We start from the raw sequence: 14,148 nt of genomic DNA, 5'->3' as shown, positions 1-14,148 counted from the left end.
TCTTTTTTTTTTTTTTTATAAATGTCGAATGATAATGTCAATGAGGGATTTTTAATCACTGCTGTGTTGAAATTGTAACTAATATTGATACTGTTGTTGATAATATTCTTTTTTTTCCCACTACTTTTGGTTTGTTCTGTGTCGTGTTTGTGTCTCCTCTCAATTGCTCTGTTTATTGCGGTTCTGAGTGTTGCTGGGTCGGGTTTGGTTTTGGAATTGGATTGCATTGTTATGGTATTGCTGTGTTTTGTTTTGTTGGATTGATTAATTAAAACAAATAAAATAATAATAATAATAATAATTTGAAAAAAATCTATTTTTTAAAAATGAGAATCGATTCTGAATCGCACAACGTGAGAATCGCAATTCGAATTCGAATCAATTTTTTCCCACACCCTTAGGTAGTAGTATTATGTTCTGGGCCTGTTTTGCTGCCTAAGGAACTGGTGCTTTATAGAGAGTAAATGGGGCAATGAAAAAGGAGGATTACCTCCAAATTCTTCAGGACAACCTAAAATCATCAGCCCTAAGGTTGGGTCTTGGGCGCAGTTGGGACAGGACAATGACCCCAAACACACGTCAAAAGTGGTAAAGGAATGGCTAAATCAGGCTAGAATTAAGGTTTTAGAATGGCCTTCTTTAATGACTTAAACTTAATGAGAACATATGGACAATGCTGAAGAAACAAGCCCATGTCAGAAAACCAACAAATTTAGCTGAACTGCACCAATTTTGTCAAGAGGAGTGGTCAAAAATTCAACCAGAAGCTTTCCAGAAGCTTGTGGATGGCTACCAAAAGCGCCTCATTGCAGTGCAACTTGCCGAGGGACATTTAACCAAATATTAACATTGCTGTATGTATACTTTTGATCCAGCAGATATGGTCACATTTTCAGTAGACCCATAATAAATTCATAAAAGAACCAAACTTCATTAATGTTTTTTGTGACCAACAAGTATGTGCTCCAATCACTCTATAACAAAAAAATAAAGAGTTGTAAAAAATTATTGGAAACTCAAGACAGCCATGACATTATGTTCTTTACAAGTGTATGTAAACTTTTGACCACAACTGTACTTATCCACTCCATCACATTCAGATTTCTAAGCAAGCCCCTTTTCATCTTGGATGAGAGTTTGGGCTCGTTGGAAAACGGCCATGAACCACAACTCCCCCGAGCCAGCAGCAGTCATGCAGCCCCATACCATGACACTACTAGGCTTGACTGTAGGCAAGACACAACTATCTTGGTACTGAAAATTGGCTGTGTGTTAAGGGGAACCACACTATTTTTTAGCATTTTTGCGAAAACATTTTTTTTTCTTACTTGAAAAAATTGGCTCGTTCTAGGTGGCTAACAATGCAGCTAGCAGGAGCAATCAATTCAACCTCTAAACCACTTTAAAATTAATTCAAAAACTGTCAACAATACTTAATTTACGTTCCGTAACCTGTATAATAACCAAGCTGTAACGACATTGTTATTGTAAGAGCAAAGACTGTGAAACTATTTTTCTATCGAAGTACGAGGGTATTAGCCGTACAAGCTAACTACGGCAAGAGATAGGCTAGCTTCTACGTCAACACGAAACATGTTTGATTTTGTTATGCGCAACACTGCGATACGACACCAATTTGTACTGACTGAAAAACATGAACAATGATATTACAGTAACTGTAAAGTATTAGCCCACGTTTCATGTTTTGTTTGTACACAGCTGAGCTAGCCAGACAGCGTATGTACTGTAGTTGTGCTAACAAGCATGACATGCTGCGTGTATCATGATCAATACTAAAGTGACTCACTTGATGGACAGTTGTTTGTCTGGTCCAGCTGGGGACGTTTCCTTTTGATTTTGAGTTAGCAATCCATTTTTGTCGAAATAGCTTGGCTCCAAGTGCCATATTTATAGCGTCCAAATCGCTTTCACCTCACTCTCCCGGCTTCTGTCTGCTCAAACGTCTCACTCTTCCTTTGGTATTTCAACAGTTCAACAGGTCAGAAGTGCCAAGCTCCTTGGAGTGATGCTGGACTGCACTCTATCCTGGTCAAAACATATCAGTGATATAGTTACAGGAAATGTGCTGCTTTTGTTGATCCACCTCTTCTTTGTCAGATTGTTAAGAGTTTAGTCTTGTGTCATCTGGACTATTGTTCTACAGTCTGGGTGTCTGCTGCAAGTGGTGAGATCAGTAAGCTCCAGATTGTCCAGAATAGGGCAGCAAGGCTGGTTCTTGGTTGTTCACTAAGAACCAATGTGAACCAAATGCATGTTTCTCTATCCTGGCTAACAGTGCAGAACAGGTTGTCAGCTAATACTCTTATATTGTTCAAATCAGTAACCGGTAGTAAAACTCCTTTTCTCATCGCCCAAATAGTTCACAATAGCACTATACATGATCATAATACCAGGGCGTCCAGTGAGGGGAATTTTGTACTCCCTCGTCCCAGGAAGAATGCTTTGCGGAAATCTTTTATTTATAGATCTTTATCGCTCTGGAATAACCTGCCTCCAAATTTCACCGGCATTGAAAGTAAACAGGTTTTTTAAAAGAAAGTAATATTTTATCTGAGTCTTTAAATTAGTTTGCTCGTTGATGATTTGTTTGGTTTTATATTGTGTAGTTATATTTATATGGTAATTATTATTCTGTGACTGTAAATTGTTTGCTTGTTTTCTTATTGATGCTTTTATTTTTGTATGTATTGTGTAGTTATTATATGCTTTTATATTGAATTGTGGACCCCAGGAAGACTAGTGGGTTGTTGAGGCAACCAGCTAATGGGGATCCTTAATAAAAATCAAATCAAAATCCTTTGTGCTCGCTTCTATAAGCAGCAGTATATTTAGCTTCAAAAGTATAAGGTTGTAAATACTCATTTGTCCAAAAATAGTTGTCTTTGTTGTCTGCCATGATTAGAACATGCTCGTGTTTGATTCCGGAACTAGGAATACAAGTTGTTGCCGGAAGTCAGGTGTGTGCTGCTATGGAAACAATCAATGAGTGGAATAAATCCGTCTCTGAAATTATTAAAATGATTAAAATACAGAAAATATTGAACATATTACATATTGTTATGAACGTGTCTGTTACTACATTATAGACTTGCATTGTGTATATAAAACTTTGCTGGAGGGTTTTGAAGTTGTTTTAGAGGACTTTGAAGGCTGACTACCATTAGCCACATCTTCCAAATGTTTGTTATTTAAAGACGTGTGTTCTTGTCTTTCATAATAATTGTGAAAGATAGACAAAATTTCAAAAAAAGTGCAGTCATTTTCAGTGAATAGTAAATCTACACAAAATGTACATTGACTAATTCAGAGTATTATTCTATTTCATTTTCACTTCCAACAGTATACCAATACTGTGCACTACTGTGATGTTGTAAGATGCTATACAATTAAACTTTGATTGATTGATTTAAATTTGAGCACCTGGTGTTTGTTAATACGAAATTAATCCGATACGATATAGGAATTGTAGTACATACTTTTATCATTTTTGTAGTGTGGAATGTTTCAAAAAGACTTAATCAAGGGAAATTACTCAGAGAACAATGGTCGGTATAAAAAAAACAATCTTATGACAGATTTATGCTTTTCAAGTAGAGTGTTATTTAGTGTTTAGCGACACCTAGTGGTCACAATAATTCATTAAGTTAAGCGCATAACATCAGAAGTTAAATGATGCGGACACGTTTGTTACTGGACACTTTAATACGGTTCTGACTTTGTTAAAAGTTCAAGTTAAAGTACCACTGATAGTCACACACACGCACACACTAGATGTGGTGAAATTACCCTCTGCATTTGACCCATCCCCATGTTCACCTCCAGGGAGGTGAGGGGAACAGTAAGCACCAGCGGTGGCTGTGCTCGGAATCATTTTGGTGATTTAACCCCTAATTCCAACCCTTGATGTTCAAAAAACAATTAAGTTTGTAAATCAAATTTCCATTGTACTCTATTTGGTGCTGATCTATGGTATAGGCTTTATGTCAAGGTTTAAAGCAGGGGTGTCAAATGTACGGCCCGCGAGCCAGATCAGGCCTGTGAACAGGTTTTATTCGGCTCGCGGAACTAGTTTGCTAAATATAAAAATGAGCCGAAATTTTGGAATGAAAGAAACTGCTGTTCTAAATGTGTCCACTAGATGTCGCAATAGCAATTATTTGTATCTTTGTAGATGATGCTATATATGTAAAAAAAAATAAACCACGTTAGTGCACCAGTCTGGAAAACTACATAAATAACATCCTGTAATTTGATTTTGATATTATTTTTTAATTTTGATAGAAAATTAACACCCGCAACATGTAAGTATAAAAAAAAAAACAACATTATGATTTGTACATTTTCAGAATGTGATTGTTCTATTTTTAAACAAAGAAAACTATCTGAAGTTGTCTTTATTTTTAAGTTTGGTGCCGTGATTTTACCAGTCCGGCCCACTTGGGAGTAGATTTTTCTCCATGTGGCCCCCCATCTAAAATTAGTTAGACACCCCTGGTTTAAAGCATTACCGTAGTTTGCACCTCAAGAAGGTTCTAGATTTTAATCTTGATTCAGGCCTTTCGTGCAGAGTATTTCCGGCGTCCCTGTTTCTTTTCCTGTGCTCTGGGTTCCCATGGGCAAAATCATGTACATTAGTTTGGCTAAACACTGAAAATTGCTTGTTAGTGTGAATGGGAATGGTTTGGACTGGACCGAGTTGTGGCGATCAATAAAGAGCACAGATCTTGAACCAAAGACTGAGAGAACATCAACGTTATAGGTACAAGATGACAGCATCTTCATGCCGCCCCGCTCAGTGTAACATGAGAAACAGTTTCCTTCCACCTATGGCAGCAGTAAAAGCATCCGTGTCATAACGCCCAGACGTGTCAAAATGATATGTTTAACCATGGCCGGCCTGTTTATGAGGAACAATAGACGCCCTGGATGGGTTTCCTCCTAGTGTGAAATGACAGATTCTCCCGCTTTCTTTGCGGAGTGGTCCGCTCGGCTCATTGCTCCTCTTCAAAAGGTGGCGACGATGTGTCACCTGTGTGGAACGTGAACACCCGTCAAATATAGAATTTCACAGCGCGCCTCCCTCTCTCTCATTCATGCTCATGATTGCTTTGTTTCCTGGACAGATTTCCATAAGGGACGGTGGGGAAGGTGCGACCTGGGCTTTATAAATGAGCGGCGGCTTTGTCAACACGGGAGTGGGGTTATCTCAAGCAGCAGCAGCAGCAGAAAGACAGATGGTGTGAGATCATAATCAGTATAGTGACATATATTAGTGACATATAGACACTGTACTTATGGAGGAATGTATTAGGTTACAGCAGGCGGCCTGAGAATTGACTTACGACTAATTGGCTCATTGTTTGGCCTCCACTGCCTCATGACGGAATCTTTTTTGCAAAAAAACTTACTGTACTACTGTTAGTATAAAGTCCATAAATATTTGGCATATTTTGATAAAATATAATTTCTATATATTTTTAATGGCACCACTTTTGCAGAGTGTCTTAAAGAATTTTCGGAATCTGCAGCATAAAACTCTGATTGGAAAACAATTATCTCTAACACACGAACTGCAATGTCTAAATGTTTTTTTACAGTATGAGGTAGGGTTGTACGATATACCGGTATTAGTATAGTACCGCGATACTAATGAATCATTTTCGGAACGATACCGTCTCTGAAACGTACCAGACCCACACACCACGCGAAGTCACGTCGTGACATTGCTGGTTTACGAGCAGACGAGCATGTTCGGCGGCACACAATCACGGAGTACTTACAAACAGACAGTGTTTACACAGAAAAGGGAGCTATAACACTGAAACGCCCTCAGGAAGAGGTGCTTTAAGACAGTGGTCCCCAACCTTTTTGTAACTGCGGACTGGTCAACGCTTGAAAATTTGTCCCACGGACCGGGGGGGTATGGGGTGTTATGGGGTTGTTCTTTTTTTTCAATCATGTGTGCTTACGGACTGTATCCCTGCAGACTGTATTGATCTATAGAGATATATAATGTAGGAACCAGAAATATTAATAACAGAAACAAACAACCCTTTTGTGCGAATGAGTGTGAATGAGTGTAAATGGGGGAGGGAGGTTTTTTGGGTTGGTGCACTAATTTTAAGTGTATCTTGTGTTTTTTATGTTGATTTAATAAAACAAATAAAAATATATATATATATTTTTTTAAATTTATTTATTTATTTATTTATTTTTTAATTTCTTGTGCGGCCCGGTACCAATCGATCCACGGACCGGTATCGGGGACCACTGCTTTAAGACATGACTAGCTAGCTAGCGGCTAACATCCATCCGCCGTCGGCAGTGTTTTAGCTACTTCAAAATCACTAATTCTGGTCTCCATGGCGACAAATAAAGTAAGTTTCTTACAAGTATCATCCCTGCAGGACGAGGAATAGCTAAACATGTTTCACTACACTACGTAGCTCACTGGCATCAAAATGTAAACAAACGCCATGGGTGGCTCTACACCTAACATCCACTGTAATGATATCAAGTACAGGCACGTATCTAGTCGATACTACTATGATTGTGTCGATCTGTGTTGGCCCTGCAATGAGGTGGCGACTTCCGCCCGATTGTAGCTGAGATAGGTTCCAGCGCCCCCCGCGACCCCGAAGGGAATAAGCGGTAGAAAATGGATGGATGTCTTCTGTCATTTAAAAAAAAATGTGTAATATGTTTATAAACTGAGGAAATATGTCCCTGGACACATGAGGACTTGGAATATGACCAATGTATGATCCTGTAACGACTTGGTATCGGATTGACACCCAAATTTGTGGTATCATCCAAAACTAATGTAAAGTATCAAACAAGAGAAGAATAAGTGATTATTACATTTTAACAGAAGTGTAGATAGAACATGTTAAAAGAGAAAGTAAGCAGATATTAACAGTAAATGAACAAGTAGATTAATAATTTTCTACCACTTGTCCTAATAATGTCGACAAAATATTAGAATGATAAATGATACAATATGTTACTGCATATGTCAGCAGACTAAATTAGGAGCCTTTGTTTGTTTACTTACTACTAAAAGACAAGTTGTCTTGTATGTTCACTATTTTATTTAAGGACAAACTTGCGATAAGAAACATATGTTTAATGTACCCTAAGATTTTTTGTTAAAGAAAAATGCAATTTTTTTGTGGCCCCATTTATTTAAAAACGTACCGAAATAACTTTAGCACCGGTACCAAAATATTGGTATCATTAGTATGAGGTTTTCAAAAATAAAGACAAACGTTTGTGAACGTGTACTCCTGTGGAAAGAAAGATCATAACATGTATATTCCAGTTCAAATGATTGATATTTTGAAAACAGCCCCATTAGAAAAGCAGATTTTTGACACTGTCTCTTAAAAGAATCAGACTAGAGTATTTAGGGTTGTAACAATATGAAAAATGAATATCACAATTATCATTATCCTCATGGTATTGTTAAAGGTGCTCAAAAAATACGCACGCATACTTATAACCAAGTTTTATTTAAAAAAAATAATTACAATAAATGAGTAGCCACACAATTAACTTTTTTGGCGGACGAAATGTGTCACATGATTTTATGGATGTAACGATTCGTTTTAACGATTCGATTCAGAATTTGTGGTTGTCGATACTTTTTTTTTTTTTAGAATGATACGATCCAAAACGATTCAGTGAGTTGACATTGATTCAGTAACTTTTTAACAACCAAAGTGACTGAAGTAAATAGTGGCTACTGGACAATGCAGTCATCTCATTCTATGAGATATGTTATTATTTGAAATACACAACTTTGAAAATGTTAGCAGACATAATAGTTATATTTGCACAAAGTATCGGTATGACCGATACCAGCCTGAATTTTACTCGGTATTGGGTCCGTAAGAAAATATGTGGTATTGCACATCCCTAACGCACACACAAATAAGCGCAGACTAATTAATGAGTTGGAATCTATTCTAAAACACACACCAGAACCTCAAAGAACCCCAAAACACGCTCTTTCTACTTTGTTATTTTGCAAAGTTTCTATTGTATTAAACAAAATGCAGTATAATTTCTAAGCATTGTGATCCTATGGATGGTACTACTGTAGCAGAAACATACAAACTATGTGTTCTATCAATGGCTACGCTTGCTCCTTCTTCAGACATCGAGATAGATACACTGTTTAATGAGTGAAAGCCCGGGGGGGTCACAAGGGAGGAGCGCGGGGCATCAGATCATTCAGATCATGAGGTCTCATTCCTTCTTCAGCCTTTTCAATTAAGCCACCGCACACTGGCAACAATTTATGAACGTGACCTTCCAACTCTCCGACTCCCGCACTCAACCCTGCAAACCCCCCTCACCAGCCCCCCCATACCCTCACGCGGACTCTTTGACCCCAAGCCGCCTCCAACACACACAAGTTGACAACAGAACAGGAATGTTTGCAACAAAAGCATGTGTGTATTATGTGTGAACTCTTACAGTAGACGTTGTGGGGTCAGTGGGTATTCTTCAGCAGAGGCCCAAAGATGCGTAATAAAAAAATCCAATAGGGTAAATGCACGGGGTCAGCGGCGTATCAATATATAATCCGGAAAGGGGACAAATGACACATGGAGAGCGATTGAATTCTCTGTTTCTGGCCATCTGTGGACGCATCAATCTGCGGCTGTTGATAACTGAATTAAGAAGCAGATGTGATTAACAAGTTCTTCAAACAAGGCACAATTGCCTGCAATCCAACGCCCCGAGACCTTGATGGGCAAAACTATTTGTGACGTCGCCACAGTTCAGCCGGCTGCCTTCATTTTAATTAAAAATCTTTCACGGGTGTAAGAGTTATGGAAGGTGCAGCTCAGGCTTCTGGCAGCAGCCCCAATGAAAAACCACATAACAAATGACGCGTAAGCAACCGCTACATCAATCCCGCACGTCGGAGGATGCGATACCTCCAGTTCATGTGCAGTGACTGCCCGCAACTTAATGAAACTCTGAAACTGGATTTGTTATTATAAGACATGATGTCATTAAACAAGGTTCAGCGGATTACCAATAATCACTTTACTGCCCAGATGCTTCTCTTTGCCAACGTCCGTGAATCGTATCTTTACTTTTATCCTGAAACACATCAAGTTCAGCAAAAGTTATATGAGAAAATATTGATAAACTGTTATGGTATTAAACTTTTGATATTTCTATGACACGTCCGTTCTCTCAGAGTAAATAACATTTTTCTTAGTTTTTTTACCTTTTGTTTGAATAGACTTGATATATGGATATACATTGTTAAACCAGTCCTTACTTATCTTGGTGATTGTGTAAGAGTTTGTGGTAATCCATACTCAATGGTTTTGAGTTACTAGGAATGACCTGGAACCTCAAATCTCCTCTGACGTTATATAATAGGGGTATTCTGTCCCTTGCGTATGTGGCTGCACCAAGTGACAGATAGCTAAACACTGGTCCTTGGCGTAGACAAAGTAATTTAGAAGGCTGTTTACTGTTGGAATATTTCTATTCTATTCTATTCTATAGTCTTTGTCGCAAAGTTTACACGCCAGAAGACTCTTAAATGTGTGATCAATGTTCACATTAAATCAAAAATACATAGCCAAATTAGCAGTTATGTTGCATACAGACTGGAATGTTAACCTTCAGCATTAGCTTATATATTGTACCAAGTATACACCATCAATGAACTTGCACAAACGTAATATATTGGACACACTTACAAACAAAGCTTCTTCAAGTCTCAACAACGATGATGCAAAGCTTGAGAGAGAAATGTTTGTAGCACCTTGTCTCACACAAAAATGGAAAAAACAAGATGGCTGCTCTGACCTTCGACCTTTATCAGGTGACATTGACAGCCAATAGAAAATGGGGGCGCTTCTAAGAGTAATTATTTCCTTAAACCACCACCGAGGGGCACTGTGTAACATTACAAGGGGAGTCAAAAAAAAATGTTTTTCGAATAAATGTAGCGATTCTTAATCGATTAAAATAAATCAAAAGTCAATTTAAAAAATATATACAGTCTATAAACATATAAATATATACATAGAAATATATGTATATTTACATACATACATATATATATACATACATACATAGATATACACATACATATATACACACACACTCACACACACACACACACACACACACACACACAGACATATATATATATATATATATATATATATATATATATATATATATATATATATATATATATATATATATATATATATATATATATATATATATATATATATATACATACATACATATATATATATATATATATATATATATATATATATATATATATATATATATATATATATATATATATATATATATATATATATATATATATATATATATATATATATATATATATATTTTATTTTTTTATTTTTTTATTGTTGATATCGATGCCCATATCTGATGTACAGATTTACTTTAGAAAAGAGAAGTGTGGGATAGTTCTCTTGTTTCTTTATTTGTATTTGATTTACTTAAATGTTTGGGTAGAATGTTATCAAACAGAACTAGTTTTATTTTAAGTAATATAGAAATGTATCAGAGCTGTTTATCTATTTTATGGATAAATGTAGTTATTCATAGAACTGACAATGTTATTTAAAAAAGTATTGATGAGGTGGCGACTTGTCCAGGGTGTAACACGCCTTCCGCCCGATTGTAGCTGAGATAGGCTCCAGCACCCCCCGCGACTCCGAAAGGGACAAGCGATAGAAAATGGATGGATGGATGATTTCAAATCGAGAATCGTTTTAAATTGAGAATTGATTCTGAATCGAATCGTTACCCGCAAGAATCAAATTGAATCGTGTGGTGCCCAACGATTCACAGCCCTATTAAATGAGTTGAAAATTGATAAAAGAGTTAGGAGAAAAAGTCTAATGCAGTGATTCTCAAACTAGTGGTACGTGGCAATGAATTACTTGACTAAATTACAGTGTTTTATTTTTCTATATTCAAACACAGTGTGACAGTTCAAACTGTGTGTAACGTTGCAGTGGGCAAAAATATTGACTATGCTTGTTAAATATAACATCTGCCGTGTTTTTAATGACTATTTAGGCCTACTATGCTACTGTATTTTTATGTTGGTCATTATGGCGGTACTTGGAGAGCCAAGTGTTTTCTGAGGTGGTACTTGGTGAAAAAAATTAGATAACCACTTGTTAATAGCTTACTTAACCTCAGAGTCCTCACAAAGCTTCAGTTCATCCGTCATCAAATGGGGGACTTTAATATCCATATGAATACCCCATCGGACCCTCAGTGCGTGGCGCTCCAAACCATAATTGATAGCTGTGGTCTTACACAAATAATACATGAACCCACGCATCGCAACGGTAATACAATAGATCTAGTGCTTGTCAGGGGTGTCACCACCTCCAAAGTTATGATACTTCCATATACTAAAGTAATGTCCGATCATTACCTTATAAAATTTGAAGTTTTGACTCGTTGTCAACAAGCTAATAATAATAATAACTGCTATAGCGGCCGCAACATTAATGCTGCCACAACGATGACTCTTGCTGACCTACTGCCTTCGGTAATGGCACCATTCCCAAATTATGTCGGCTCTATTGATAACCTCACTAACAACTTTGACGATGCCTTGCGCGAAATTATTGATAGTATAGCACCGCTAAAGCAAAAAAGGGCCCCTAAAAGGCGCACCCCATGGTTTACAGAAGAAATTAGAGCTCATAAATTATCATGTAGAAAACTGGAACGCAAATGGCGCGCGACTAAACTTGAGGTTTTCCATCAAGCATGGAGTGATAGTTTAATAACTTATAAACGCATGCTTACCTTAGCTAAAGCTAAATACTACTCAAATCTCATCCGCCTCAACAAAAACGATCCTAAATTTCTGTTTAGTACAGTAGCATCGCTAACCCAACAAGGGACTCCTCCCAGTAGCTCCACCCACTCGGCAGATGATTTTATGAATTTCTTTAATAAGAAAATTGAACTCATTAGAAAGGAGATTAAAGACAACGCATCCCAGCTACAACTGGGTTCTATTAACACAAATACGACTGTATATACGACGGACACTGCCCTCCAAAATAGTCTCTCTATTTTTGATGAAATAACATTAGAGGAATTATTACAGCGTGTAAGTGGGATAAAACAAACAACATGTTTACTTGACCCACTTCCTGGGAAACTTATCAAGGAACTGTTTGTATTATTAGGTCCATCAGTGTTAAATATTATAAACTTATCACTTTCCTCCGGCACTGTTCCCCTAGCATTCAAAAAAGCGGTTATTCATCCTCTGCTCAAAAGACCTAACCTCGATCCTGACCTCATGGTAAACTACCGACCGGTCTCCCACCTTCCGTTTATTTCCAAAATTCTCGAAAAAATTGTTGCACAGCAGCTAAATGAACACTTAGTGACTAACAATCTCTGTGAACCTTTTCAATCCGGTTTCAGGGCAAATCACTCTACGGAGACAGCCCTCGCAAAAATGACTAATGATCTATTGCTAACGATGGATTCTGATGCGTCATCTATGTTGCTGCTTCTTGATCTTAGCACCGCTTTCGATACCGTCGATCATAATATTTTATTAGAGCGTATCAAAACACGTATTGGTATGTCAGACTTAGCCTTGTCTTGGTTTAACTCTTATCTTACTGACAGGATGCAGTGCGTCTCCCATAACAATGTGACCTCGGACTATGTCAAGGTAACGTGCGGAGTTCCCCAGGGTTCGGTTCTTGGCCCTGCACTCTTTAGTATTTACATGCTGCCGCTGGGTGACATCATACGCAAGTACGGTGTTAGCTTTCACTGTTATGCTGATGACACTCAACTCTACATGCCCCTAAAGCTGACCAACACGCCGGACTGTAGTCAGCTGGAGGCGTGTCTTAATGAAATTAAACAATGGATGTCCGCTAACTTTTTGCAACTCAACGCTAAGAAAACGGAAATGCTGATTATCGGTCCTGCTAGACACCGACATCTATTTAATAATACCACCTTAACATTTGACAACCCAACAATTAAACAAGGCGACTCGGTAAAGAATCTGGGTATTATCTTCGACCCAACTCTCTCATTTGAGTCACACATTAAGAGTGTTACTAAAACGGCCTTCTTTCATCTCCGTAATATCGCTAAAATTCGTTCCATCTTGTCCACTAGCGACGCTGAGATCATTATTCATGCGTTCGTTACGTCTCGTCTCGATTACTGTAACGCATTATTTTCGGGTCTCCCTATGTCTAGCATTAAAAGATTACAGTTGGTACAAAATGCGGCTGCAAAGCTTTTGACAAAAACAAGAAAGTTTGATCATATTACGCCTATACTGGCTCACTTGCACTGGCTTCCTGTGCACTTAAGATGCGACTTTAAGGTTTTACTACTTATGTATAAAATACTACACGGTTTAGCTCCAGCCTATCTCGCCGATTGTATTGTACCATATGTCCCGACAAGAAATCTGCGTTCAAAGAACTCCGGCTTATTAGTGATTCCCAGAGCCCAAAAAAAGTCTGCGGGCTTTAGAGCGTTTTCTATTCGGGCTCCAGTACTCTGGAATGCCCTCCCGGTAACAGTTAGAGATGCTACCTCAGTAGAAGCATTTAAGTCCCATCTTAAAACTCATTTGTATAATCTAGCCTTTAAATAGACCCCCCTTTTTTAGACCAGTTGATCTGCCGTTTCTTTTCTTCTCTCCTCTTCTCCCCTGTCCCTTGCGAGGGGGAGTTGCATAGGTCCGGTGGCCATGGATGAAGTGCTGGCTGTCCAGAGTCGGGACCCCGGGTGGACCACTAGCCTGTGCATCGGTTGGGGACATCTCTGCGCTGCTGACCCGTCTCCGCTCGGGATGGTTTCCTGTTGGCCCCGCTGTGGACTGGACTCCCGCTGATGTGTTGGATCCACTGTGGACTGGACTTTCACAATGTTATGTCAGACCCACTCGACATCCATTGCTTTCGGTCTCCCCTAGAGGGGGGGGGGTTACCCACATATGCGGTCCTCTCCAAGGTTTCTCATAGTCATTCACCGACGTCCCACTGGGGTGAGTTTTTCCTTGCCCGTATGTGGGCTCTGTACCGA

This window comes from Entelurus aequoreus, linkage group LG02 (genome assembly GCF_033978785.1).
Source record: "Entelurus aequoreus isolate RoL-2023_Sb linkage group LG02, RoL_Eaeq_v1.1, whole genome shotgun sequence".
NCBI lineage: Eukaryota > Metazoa > Chordata > Actinopteri > Syngnathiformes > Syngnathidae > Entelurus > Entelurus aequoreus.
The sequence above is the reverse complement of the archived record's forward strand: the minus strand, read 5'-3'. Positions refer to the sequence as shown.